At 46.9% G+C, this 10,433-nt stretch overlaps 1 long non-coding RNA gene across 1 annotated transcript; it reads left to right on the top strand.

The window, feature by feature from the left end:
- The first annotated feature begins 966 nt into the window (after positions 1–966).
- Positions 967–8,137, top strand: LOC309656367. Its single transcript, XR_014261302.1, has 2 exons — positions 967–1,649; positions 3,444–8,137. It is a non-coding gene; the product is annotated as an uncharacterized lncRNA (long non-coding RNA).
- The last annotated feature ends 2,296 nt before the right edge of the window (positions 8,138–10,433 follow it).

The raw sequence follows: 10,433 nt of genomic DNA, 5'->3' as shown, positions 1-10,433 counted from the left end.
GCCCTTCTAGCTCTGGACCTAAGCTCCAGATGGCCACAGGTTCTGGCCAGCAAGGCCTGAATTGGGAATCTCCTCTGAGGCTTTGCCCTCTTCAACAAGGCTAAGCTGGCAGAGGCTTCCACGGCCAAGGTGAAGGGCCTCAGCCTCCACTGAGGCTTGATCCTGAAGCCAGTGGCCACACAGAAGCATCTCTCCTCCAGGAGGGGGCGCAGGGCTGCCCAGTGGCCAGATGCTGGGCTAACTGGAGCAAGACCCTTGCAGGGCCATGTCTGGGCAGCATGATGAGTCCCGTGGGCCTGGTCTCAGGGCCCTGCTTCATCCTCTTTGCTCCCACGTCCACAGGCAGGAGAACCAGGGAGACACACTGGTTTCTACATCCTTACCAGGCCATGTTCCAGAAACTCAGGGCAGTCATGCTGGAGAAATGTGATGGGAATAAGGAAAGAAACCAGGCTGGTATGGTCCGCAGGGCCTGTGGGATCAGAGGGCATGTCCACAGAGAACACAGATGGGGAGACCAAGGTTCAGACGCAGAACTTACTTGGGGTTGCATGGAAGCTGAAGGCAGGGCCAGACCTGAAACCAACACTGTATCTTTTTTCTGCTACTTACGCTCTTCTAGAACAGACCATATAGCTGCTATTTCAAAATATAATTGTTTTCATCCTCTGATTCTAACTCTCTCGCAGGACAACCCTTCTGAAATTGAAAGCCAAGGCACCTGTCCCCCGGTGTCGGCCGGCTGCCGGGATAAACATCCTGTTTCTTCAACCATTTTGTTCCCCGCTAGGGTTGCTAGATTTAGGGAAAAAAATATATTGCTTAATGAATACAGGACACTCAGTTAAATTTAAATTTCAGAGAAACAACGAATAAGTTTTTAGTATAAGTACATCCTATGCAATGTTGAGGACAAGCTTATACTAAAAATTATTCATTGTTTCTCTGAGATTCAAATTTAACTGGGTGTCTTGTATTTTATCTCGTAACCCTACCTACCCACCCCCGACCCCATCCTGGCCAACCTTCTCTGGGGAGTTCTGGCGAAGGTTCAAGAACAGCGAGGGTCTCGCTTTGGTTCAGGGTGGCTTTAAGGGGCGGGCCCTAACCACTCCACCGTCCTGCCTCCGCCCTCGCTGGCTGGTAGGCTCCCCTCCCTTAGGCCTGCAGGTGTTTTGTGTTGGAGGAGGAGGGAAGCGATCTCCGTAGCAATCTTGTTTATTGTCTCTGTGCTCCTTCAGGCTCCAGGCCTGCGCCTGCCCTCTTGACTCCCTGCTCGCGCTATTCATTACTGCCATTCAGTCACTTTGCCTTTGTTGCTGGGCACCTAGAACACAATTTATTCTTCTCTTCCCCCCCAGAGTGGGAGTTCTGGGAAGGGCGCCAAGGATTTGAGAAGGGCCGCTGAAAGACAGAGTTTGCCCTGCCCCACCTGCCTCGCGATGGCTGGCCTCACACCTGTGCAATGGGTGTGCCCTGCTCCATGCCGCAAGGGTGGCTCCCAGACTCTCGCAGAAGTGCTCTGCTGAAGAAGGAGGTGACCTAAACTCCCAGCCTTGGCCCCCATGGGCGTGTAGTCCAGGCCCACTCTATGCGATCAGAAAGCTCAGTCAGCACCTCCATCCACTTCAGGGCTACAGAGGAGACAGGTGAGTGAGGCCCCTTCCTCCTCCTCCTGCCCCCTGCCCCTCTGTAAGGACAGAGGCCAACCGGGCACACACATCACACACAGCTCCCTCTCCCAAACTCCTCCCTCGGCTGTGCCTGGTCCTGTGTTCCCATGAGGCCGACTGAACGCAGCAGAATTTGTGTGACAGTGATTTATCAGAAAGCTCTCAAGGAGAAAAGCACAGCAGAGGAATGGGGAAGTGGGACAGGGAAGCAAAGAGAAAGAAGCCAAGCAAGAGTATAGATTCAGGGGAAGCTGCACAGAGGGTGACTTTGGCCCAATCCCATGCGGAGCTTCTGGGGGCACCTCAGAGCTGTCCCCATCAGGGGCAAAGAGAGCTGGGGTATTGACACCTCTGCACCGCCAGTCCTTGGAGGACATAAATTTCCAGGCACTTCCTGTTCTGGGTGGTTACAGGCAGAGTGGTTCTGACAGCCTGGGGCAGTCCTCCAACAGAGAGAGGGTGTGAAGGCCCAGGGGTGGTCAAAGGCAGGGGAAATGTGAGCGAGAATTCGAGGGGGTCATGATGCGTATAGGGGGTGTAAGTCAGGAGAGTAGGGGAGGGGCAGGTCGAGGAGAGCTTGCTTTTGGATGGGCCACCCAAAGCATGCCTCTGAGTATGTTTCCCTCAGAAAAAAGCTTCCCTAAAATCTTGAGTAACATTCAGCACTCCCGCCCCACCCCTGGAATTCTCCATTTCCAAAGCTATTACTCCAATAACAATAAGCCCATTGTGCACACTTCCTGACTAATCCCCTCCGTGTGGCCCAGAGGACAGAGGGGCAGGTCCAAGGACTGAAGGCCCCTCTCAGGCCAAGAATTAAGGCCAAGCCGTCTGGCTAGGTCAGGTATGGGAGAGACCCCGGCTCCCAGGCCAGGCGCTGCTGCCCCACCCCCTCTAACTCAGTTGGCTTCCAGATTCTGCTCCATCACAGCCAAGGCCTGCTTCTGGTGGGAGCTGCTGAAAGCTAAGGACCTGCCCGGTGCTCCCTGAGCAGACACTGTGCACAAGATCCCGAGCTAGGCCCTTACATTCCTCATTTCATCTTCCCTCATGCCCAGTCCCACAATGTAGCTACTAGCGTCCACTGTGCAGATAAGGAAGCTGAAGCTCACAGAGACTCAGTGGCTGATCCGAATGTACAGGGCCGCTGAGCGATGATGTCACGGTCAAATCCAGGCCTGCTGGACCCCTCAGCTGGGCATGAGTCTGCATTTCCAAGGTCCTATCTCCAGGAGTTCACACTAGAGTCAGTAAGAGGTGGAGTCGCCAAGCTAGGGCTGGATGGGCCACGCTTCGAATGTGCCTTGGCACCAGCAAAGCAGGGCACACCCCAAATGAGAAGTTTTGGAGAAATGATCCATTTTAAAAAATCATCGTAGAGTCATAGTGGAAAAGCTCAGACCATTGTAGGACTTCCTTTCTCTTATTTTGTGATTTAGGACTAGCTTTGTTTTAATTTGTAATTTGTAAGCGGGGGCATTTTATACTTTTCCAGGCTTAGGTCCCCTAAATAGAGGTCTTCATCTGACCCTGCCCAGGCCCGCCTTACAGGTCCTTCAGGGAGATTCTTCCTGGACTCTACGGCCCTTTTGTTAACTTAGCAAAGATGAACTGTGTACCTTCTGTCTGCCACGCAGGGGATACAGTTGTTTCTACTTCCCTACCCACTCTTGGGGACAACTACACACACTGACGTGCTTTGTAAACTGTAAAGTGCTGTGCACTCACTTCCAAGTTCCATAGCTCTCCTTCCTCTCTGCCCTCCAACAGGAAGCCACTCCATGACCAGACAGGATCACGCCTACTCTGAACACACTTGGCACGCTGGCTGGGCCTCCTGTGGCTACTGACACCCTCTGCTGAGTGTGACAGCAGTTACTCAAGCTCTCCGGGTAAGAATCAGTCTGCTTGCCCAGCACCCAGGCCCACATACATGGCAGCCACTCAGGAAATGTTGGTTCCAGTTTTCTGAACTGAATTGACCTCAGTCGCTATAGAGCCACAGGGGGTCATATTTTTCTAAGAGAGGGGAGGGGGGGCTCCCTGACTGGATTCCAATTGGCTTCTTACCACCTTGCTTCTTTCTTGAGTGTGTGTCCCATACCTGCTCCCATCCCCCACTTCCCACCTGGTTCCCATGCTCCCCTTTCTGGCCACCAACCAGTCTCCTTTCTGGTAAGACATGGTTTCTCCAGCTTCCCCTTCCTGCCTGATACCCCACTCCCCTGTATCACCCACAGGGGGAAAGGACATGAGCTTTGGAGTCTGGCAGAACAGGTTCAAATCTAGGCCCCTTCACTTACTATCTGGGCAAGTCAGACAAGTAGTTCCCCTCCCTAAATCTCAGTTTTCCTATCTGTAAAATGGGAGAATGGGTTGTTGGGATTATTAGAACAGAATAATACATGGAAGTTGCCTGGCACATAATTAAAGTTTAAAGTATCTTTCCCCTTAACAAAATCTTGTTACTTCCTTCCTTTCTTCTATTTGTTCTATTAATGCTTATTAAGCACTTGCTTTCTACTAGAGACAGTGTAAGGAAGACATAGTACCTACCCTTAAGAACTCTAGAAGGGGAGAGAGAAAAATGAACAGAACTACATGCTCTGGAATAGAGAGGAGGGTCCTTAGCCAGCTCTGAAAGTCTTCCTGAGGACATGAGGCCTGGGGAGTCGTGAACAGCCAGGAACCTCCAGGTGAGGACAGGCTGAGAGCCAGGAGGAGCTTTCCAAGTCAGCTAATGAAGCTCAAGTTTCAGGACATCTTCCAAGATCCTGTATCAATTCTGTTCATAATTTTGTATCATTTATCTTTCAGAGCCCCCCAAATTATATAAGGTTCAGGCCCACGTAAATGTACCCCAGTCATCTGTTGGAAAGCCTGACCCGCCTTTCTGGGGATCCTCTGCCAGATTTTCCGTCACCCTCACCGCTTCCAGCACCCTCGGGGTGCTTGCTCCCTCAGCCCTAGTCCCTGGCAGGGCACCTCTGGGTGTACAGGGCAGGGCTTCTGCTTCCTGCCTGGGTGGGGATCTGTGACATCCAATGGACTGTGAGATCCCTTAGGATGGGAGCTCTTCCCATTGCCCCCCGAAGGCCCTGCACGTGGCAGGTCTCAGTGAGCTCTTATGCCTACGGCCTCCCTGGGCTGAGAGACAGGCTGGGCACGGGTCGGCCTGGCTGCCAAGGATGGCTGAAACCTAGTGGTGGGCCTGAGCAGGGCTTCTTTTGGACAGACATGCCCACCCCACCCCAGGTCCCTGTGTTAGTGGAAAGGCTGGAATACAATGGCAGGCAAAACCTTTCATATTCTGGTGGCTGGAATGACTGGGAAACCTTTAAACAATTTGGACCTCTAACGTGTAGCTTAAATGCATGGGTTGGGGGGAAGGTAGGGAGGAGGTGGTGCTCAGCTAAGAGCTTCTGTATCAGTTATGAATCTCTTCCAATTTCCAGCCTGACCTCCTGGGATCAGCCTGCCCAGGTTCCCCTGTCTGTGGGGAGGCCCAAGGCCCCAGCAACGTGCCTGACCCTGCCAGGTCCAGGGGCTCTGGGTGGGGTTCAGGTGCTGAGTGGGCCCAGGGCAGCATCACCACCTCCAGCAGCTGCCGGCATTCATCCAGCCTTACAAGTGCAGAGCCAGAGCAGACTGGGTCATGATGGTCTGATGGGCATCCCTGCACCAGGGGCCAGCCCCGGAGCCTCCCAGGAACACTGAAGCAGGGGTGAAGTCACAGCCCTGGGGGCCCTTAAAGGCCAGTCCCTGAGCTTTCAGCTAATTACATAGGGCAGAAATGCACAGAAGCTGTCCACCCACTCTTCAAAGCCCAACGCAGTCCTTCCTTCCTTCCTTCCTGAATAATTGAATAATTCACTAAAAAAGACATTAGGACCCCTACCCCTTTCCTAATACTTGTTGAAGGCAGCAGGGTGGGGTTGGGGTGAAGCAAGGAGATGGCCAAGTGAAGTGGCAGCCATTGGGGTCAGGAGATTGGCTACATACAGAGGGACTGAGCAATAAGTAAATATATCGAGGGTGGTGGGAGCCAGATTTCTTGCTGTTGGAGAAGGAAGTTGCAAATATGCAAAGGGGAGAAGCTAGAATGAATCCTGTGGTGGTGGATTGGAAATAGAGTTATTGATATGACTTATGGTTTTCAATATATGGATATAGAAATAAATATAAGTACACACACATGTTCTCTAGCTCTGACCACGGACAGAGCCCAGGAACAGCAACTCCCCCCCCCGCCCCCACACAGGAGCAATGTGCAAACCTGGAACCCAGATCTGCTTCTAAATGCCATTCTCCACTAAAAGAAACCAGGGCTCCTTGGAGAAATGGCTGCTTCCAGGGATGAGGCAGGTTATGTAGTAGAACATCTGAAACATCTTATGGTTTCAGTTGGAAAGTACTCAAAGAATCATGGGGACGTGTCAAAAGGAAACAAGATAATATCCAGAATATATAAAGAATTCCTACACTCAACAACAAAAAAACAAACAATTCAATTAAAATATAGGCAAAGAACCTGAATAGACATTACACCAAAGAAGATATACAAATGGCCAACAGGTACATGAAAAGATGCTCGATGTCGCTAATCATTAGAGAAATGCAAATCGAAACCACAATGAGATACCACCTCACCAGGATTAAGATGGCTACTATCAAAAAACCAAAAATAGCAAGTATTGGCAAGGATGTAAAGAAATTGAAACATTTTTTGACTCTTGGTGTAGCTGCTATGAAACACAGTATGGTGGTTCCTCAAAAAATTGAAAATAGAATTAGCATATGATCCAGAAATCTCACTTCTGGGTATATACTCAAAAGCATTGAAAGCAGGGGACTCAAAGAAATATTTGTACACTCACGTTCACAGCAACATTATTCACAATAGCCAAAAGGTGAAAGCAACTCAAGTGTCCCATTGATGAATGAATGGATAAACAAAATGTGGTCATACATATGGTGGGATATTATTAGGCCTTGAAAAGGAAGGAAATTCTGACATATGCTACAACATGGATGAACCTGGAATACATTATGCTAAGTAAAATAAGCCAGTCACAAAAGGACAAATACTATATCGTTTCACTTCTAAGAGGTGCCTAGAATAGTCACAGTCATAGAAATAGAGACGAGAATGGTGGTTGCCAGGGGCTGGGAGTATAATGAGTGCAGTTTCAATTTTGTAAGATGAAAAGAGTTCTGGAGGGACTTCCCTGGTGGCGCAGTGGTTAAGAATCCACAAAAAACAAATTAATTAATTAATTAATTAAATCAATAATCTAGCAAATAATCAAGAGAATATCCCAGAGCTGAAGAACCGAAAAATGCCCTCACTTAAACATGTCATTGCGAAATTTCCAAAACCCAAGAACAAAGGGAAGATTCTAAAAAAAAAAAATAATAATAATCCACCTGTCAATGCAGGGGACACGGGTTCGAGCCCTGGTCTGGGAAGATCCCACATGCCTCAGAGCAACTAAGCCCATGCACCACAACTACTGAGCCTGCACTCTAGAGCCCGTGAGCCACAACTACTGAGCCCACGTGCCACAACTACTGATGCCCACGCACCTAGAGCCCGTGCTTGGCAACAAGAGAAGCCACCACAATGGGAAGCCCAAGCACCACAATAAAGAGTAGCCCTCTCTGGCTGCAACTAGAGAAAGCCCGCATGCGGCAATGAAGACCCAACGCAGCCAAAAATAAATAAATAAATGAATAAATAAAATGAAAAATAAATAAAGTATAAAAAAAAAACTCCTCCTTACGTGGGGTTGGGTCTCCCTGAAAAAAAAAAAGAGTTCTGGAGATGAATAGTGGTAATAGTGCTACAACAATGCAAGTGTCCTTAATACAAATGAACTGTACACTAAAATATGTAAATGATACATTTTATTTTATGTGTATTTTACCACAATTTAAAAAAATTTTTTAAAAGGACACAAAAATCAACTTGAAGGGCTCCCAATTCCCAGATCTGGGACAATTTGAGCATCAAAATAAATAATGAAAGCATTCATCAGTCTGTATTCACATAAATAAATAAATCAGTAAACAAATGGGGAGAAGAGAAACCTCCTCCTTAGAGTAGAATGCCAACTAATAAATGTAGAAGGAATAATGGAATTAGAAAAACCACATCTTGCAACCATTGTAGAAATATTTGATTCGGGCAAGACTCATCAATGGATGCTAAAACTATTGGGTGAAATTATCATGAGGAACAGGATATTTACATAATCTCAAACTCTCTTCCCACAAAATATTTATTTGTTGTTCTTATTAATTAATTTAACAGTGGAGAAGCCTGGCAGACTCCATCTTAACCAAGTGTTAAAAGTTAATATCCCCAGTAATGGGACAAATTGACCAGGTGCAAACTGTTAAGATACAGTGGGAAGAACACAGCATCACTTCAGTGATATTCCTGCCAAAGATGAATAGTATCAGGTAAACTCAAATTGAGAGACATTCTACAAAGTAACGAGACTGTAATCTTCACAAGTGTCAAAGTCATGAAAGTAAAGATTGAGGGACTGTCTCAGACTGAAGGAGACGAAAGATGCTTGACAACTAAACGCAACATGTGATTGTGGACCGGACCCTTTTAATATAAAGGACAGTATTGGGATAATTGATGAAATTGGAATTGGGTCTATAGATTAGATGGTAGTAATATAGCGTCCTGACTTCACTGGTTGTAATGTGGTTTTGTGAGACAAATAAGTTCCCTTCCTTCCTTCCTTCTTTTTTCTTTCTTTTTTTCTTTCTTGCTGTCATCTTCCTTCCTTCCCTCCACCCTCCCTCCCTCCCCTTTTCTTTCTTTCTTTCTTCCTCTCTTTCTTTTTACCAATGCATCTACTCTGTGACCCACTCCTGGAGACATATTCAACAGAAGTAAGTGCTATGTCTACCAAAAGTCATGTAGAATAATATTTAAGTAGCTTTCTTGTAATAGACCCTCATTAGAAACCACTTGTATTAGTCTAATCAGGGTGCCATAACAGAATACCATGGACTGTGTGGCTTTAACAACAGAAATGTATTTTCTCACAGTTCTGGAGGCTGGAAGTCCAAGATCAAGGTACCAGTGGGGCTGGTTTCTGATGAGGCCTCTCTCCTTAGCTTGCAGATGGCTGCCTTCTTGCTGTGTCCTCACATGGCCTTTCCTTTGTACACTACCTCTTCCATGTCTCTCTCTCTTCCTATCAGGACACCAGTCCTATTGGATTAGAGCCCCACCCTTGTGATCTCATTTAACCTTAATGACCTCCTTAAAGGTCCAATTTCCAAATATCATTGGCAGTTAGGGCTTCAATCCATGAATTTTGGCAGGACAAAATTCAGCCTGTAACACTACCCAAATGCCCATTAATAGTGGAAGGCATAAATAGTGGTATATTTTTATACAGTGGAATACTACACAACAATGAGAATGAACTACTAATACACACAACAACATGGATGAATTTCACAGGCATAACGTTGAGCAAAAAATCCAGACACAGAAGGACACATACTATATGATTTCATCTATATGAAGGTCAAGAACAGGCAAAGCTAACCTATAGTGAAGTTCGTTTAATAACGGGGGTGGTAGGTGTTGCCTGAAAGGAACATGAAGGAGACTTCTGGGGTGCTGAAATGTTCTATGCCTCAGTCTGAGTAGTGGTTACATGGCTATTTACATGTGTAAAAATCAGTCAAGCTGAAACCATAGAAGCAACCCAAGTGCCCAGTGACTGATGAATGAATAAGCAAACCATGTTTACACATATGGCAGAATTTTATTCAACCTTAAAAAGGAAAGAAATTCTGCAATATGCTACAACATGGATGAAACTTGAGGACATTATGCTAAGTGAAAAAAGTCAGTCTCAAAAGGACAAGTACTTTATGATTCCACTTATATGAGGTATCTAGAGGAGTCAAATTCATAGAGATGGAAAGTAGATGCTGGTTGCCAGGGGCTGGGAGGACAGGGAAATGGGGAGTTATTGTTTAATGGGTACAGAGTTTCAGTTATACATGATGAAAGAGTTATGGAGGTGGATGGTAGTGATGGTTATACAGCATTATGAATGTATTTAATACCACTGAACTGTATGCTTAAAATGGTTAATATAGTACATTTTATGTAAAGTATTTTATCACAATGAAAAAATTGGAGAAGAAAATCAATCAAGCTGTAACATAAGATGTGTACAGTTTACTGTATAAAGATCATGTCTCCTGTTTCAAAAAAATGAAAAAATATGGAGAGTAATGAGCTGAAATATGGTGAGAATGTATGGTATGGAGAGAAAATAGGGGAGGGCGTGGGAAGAGGCTGGAAGGGAGACAGGCCTTGGTTCTAGGCCCTTGTAGAGTATGGATTTTTTTCCTTATAAGGAGTTTGGGTTTTTCCCCCAGAAAAAGAGGAAGCCATCAAAAAGGTCTAAGCAGGAAGTGACACGATCATGTTGCATTTTAAAGACCTTTTTGGCTGCAGAGGGCTCAGCAGATTTGAGGGGCAGGAGTGGAGGCAGGAAGACCAGTCACAAGGCTCCTGTGGTCCCAGCCAGGGATGACGGTGGCTTGGCTCAGGCAGGGGGCAGGTTTGCAGAACCGTCAGGGTTGTTGATGAATCGTTAGTAGGATGAGGGAGAGACAGGAGTCCCAGAGATGCCCAGGCCTTTGCCTTCGGTGACTGGATGGGTTGTGATTCATCGTTTAGGACTGGGAATACTGGAGGGGAAGAGGTTT

Source organism: Balaenoptera physalus (assembly GCF_965194825.1).
Source record: "Balaenoptera physalus genome assembly, chromosome: 2".
NCBI classification, from domain to species: domain Eukaryota; kingdom Metazoa; phylum Chordata; class Mammalia; order Artiodactyla; family Balaenopteridae; genus Balaenoptera; species Balaenoptera physalus.
The sequence above is the reverse complement of the archived record's forward strand: the minus strand, read 5'-3'. Positions and strand labels throughout refer to the sequence as shown.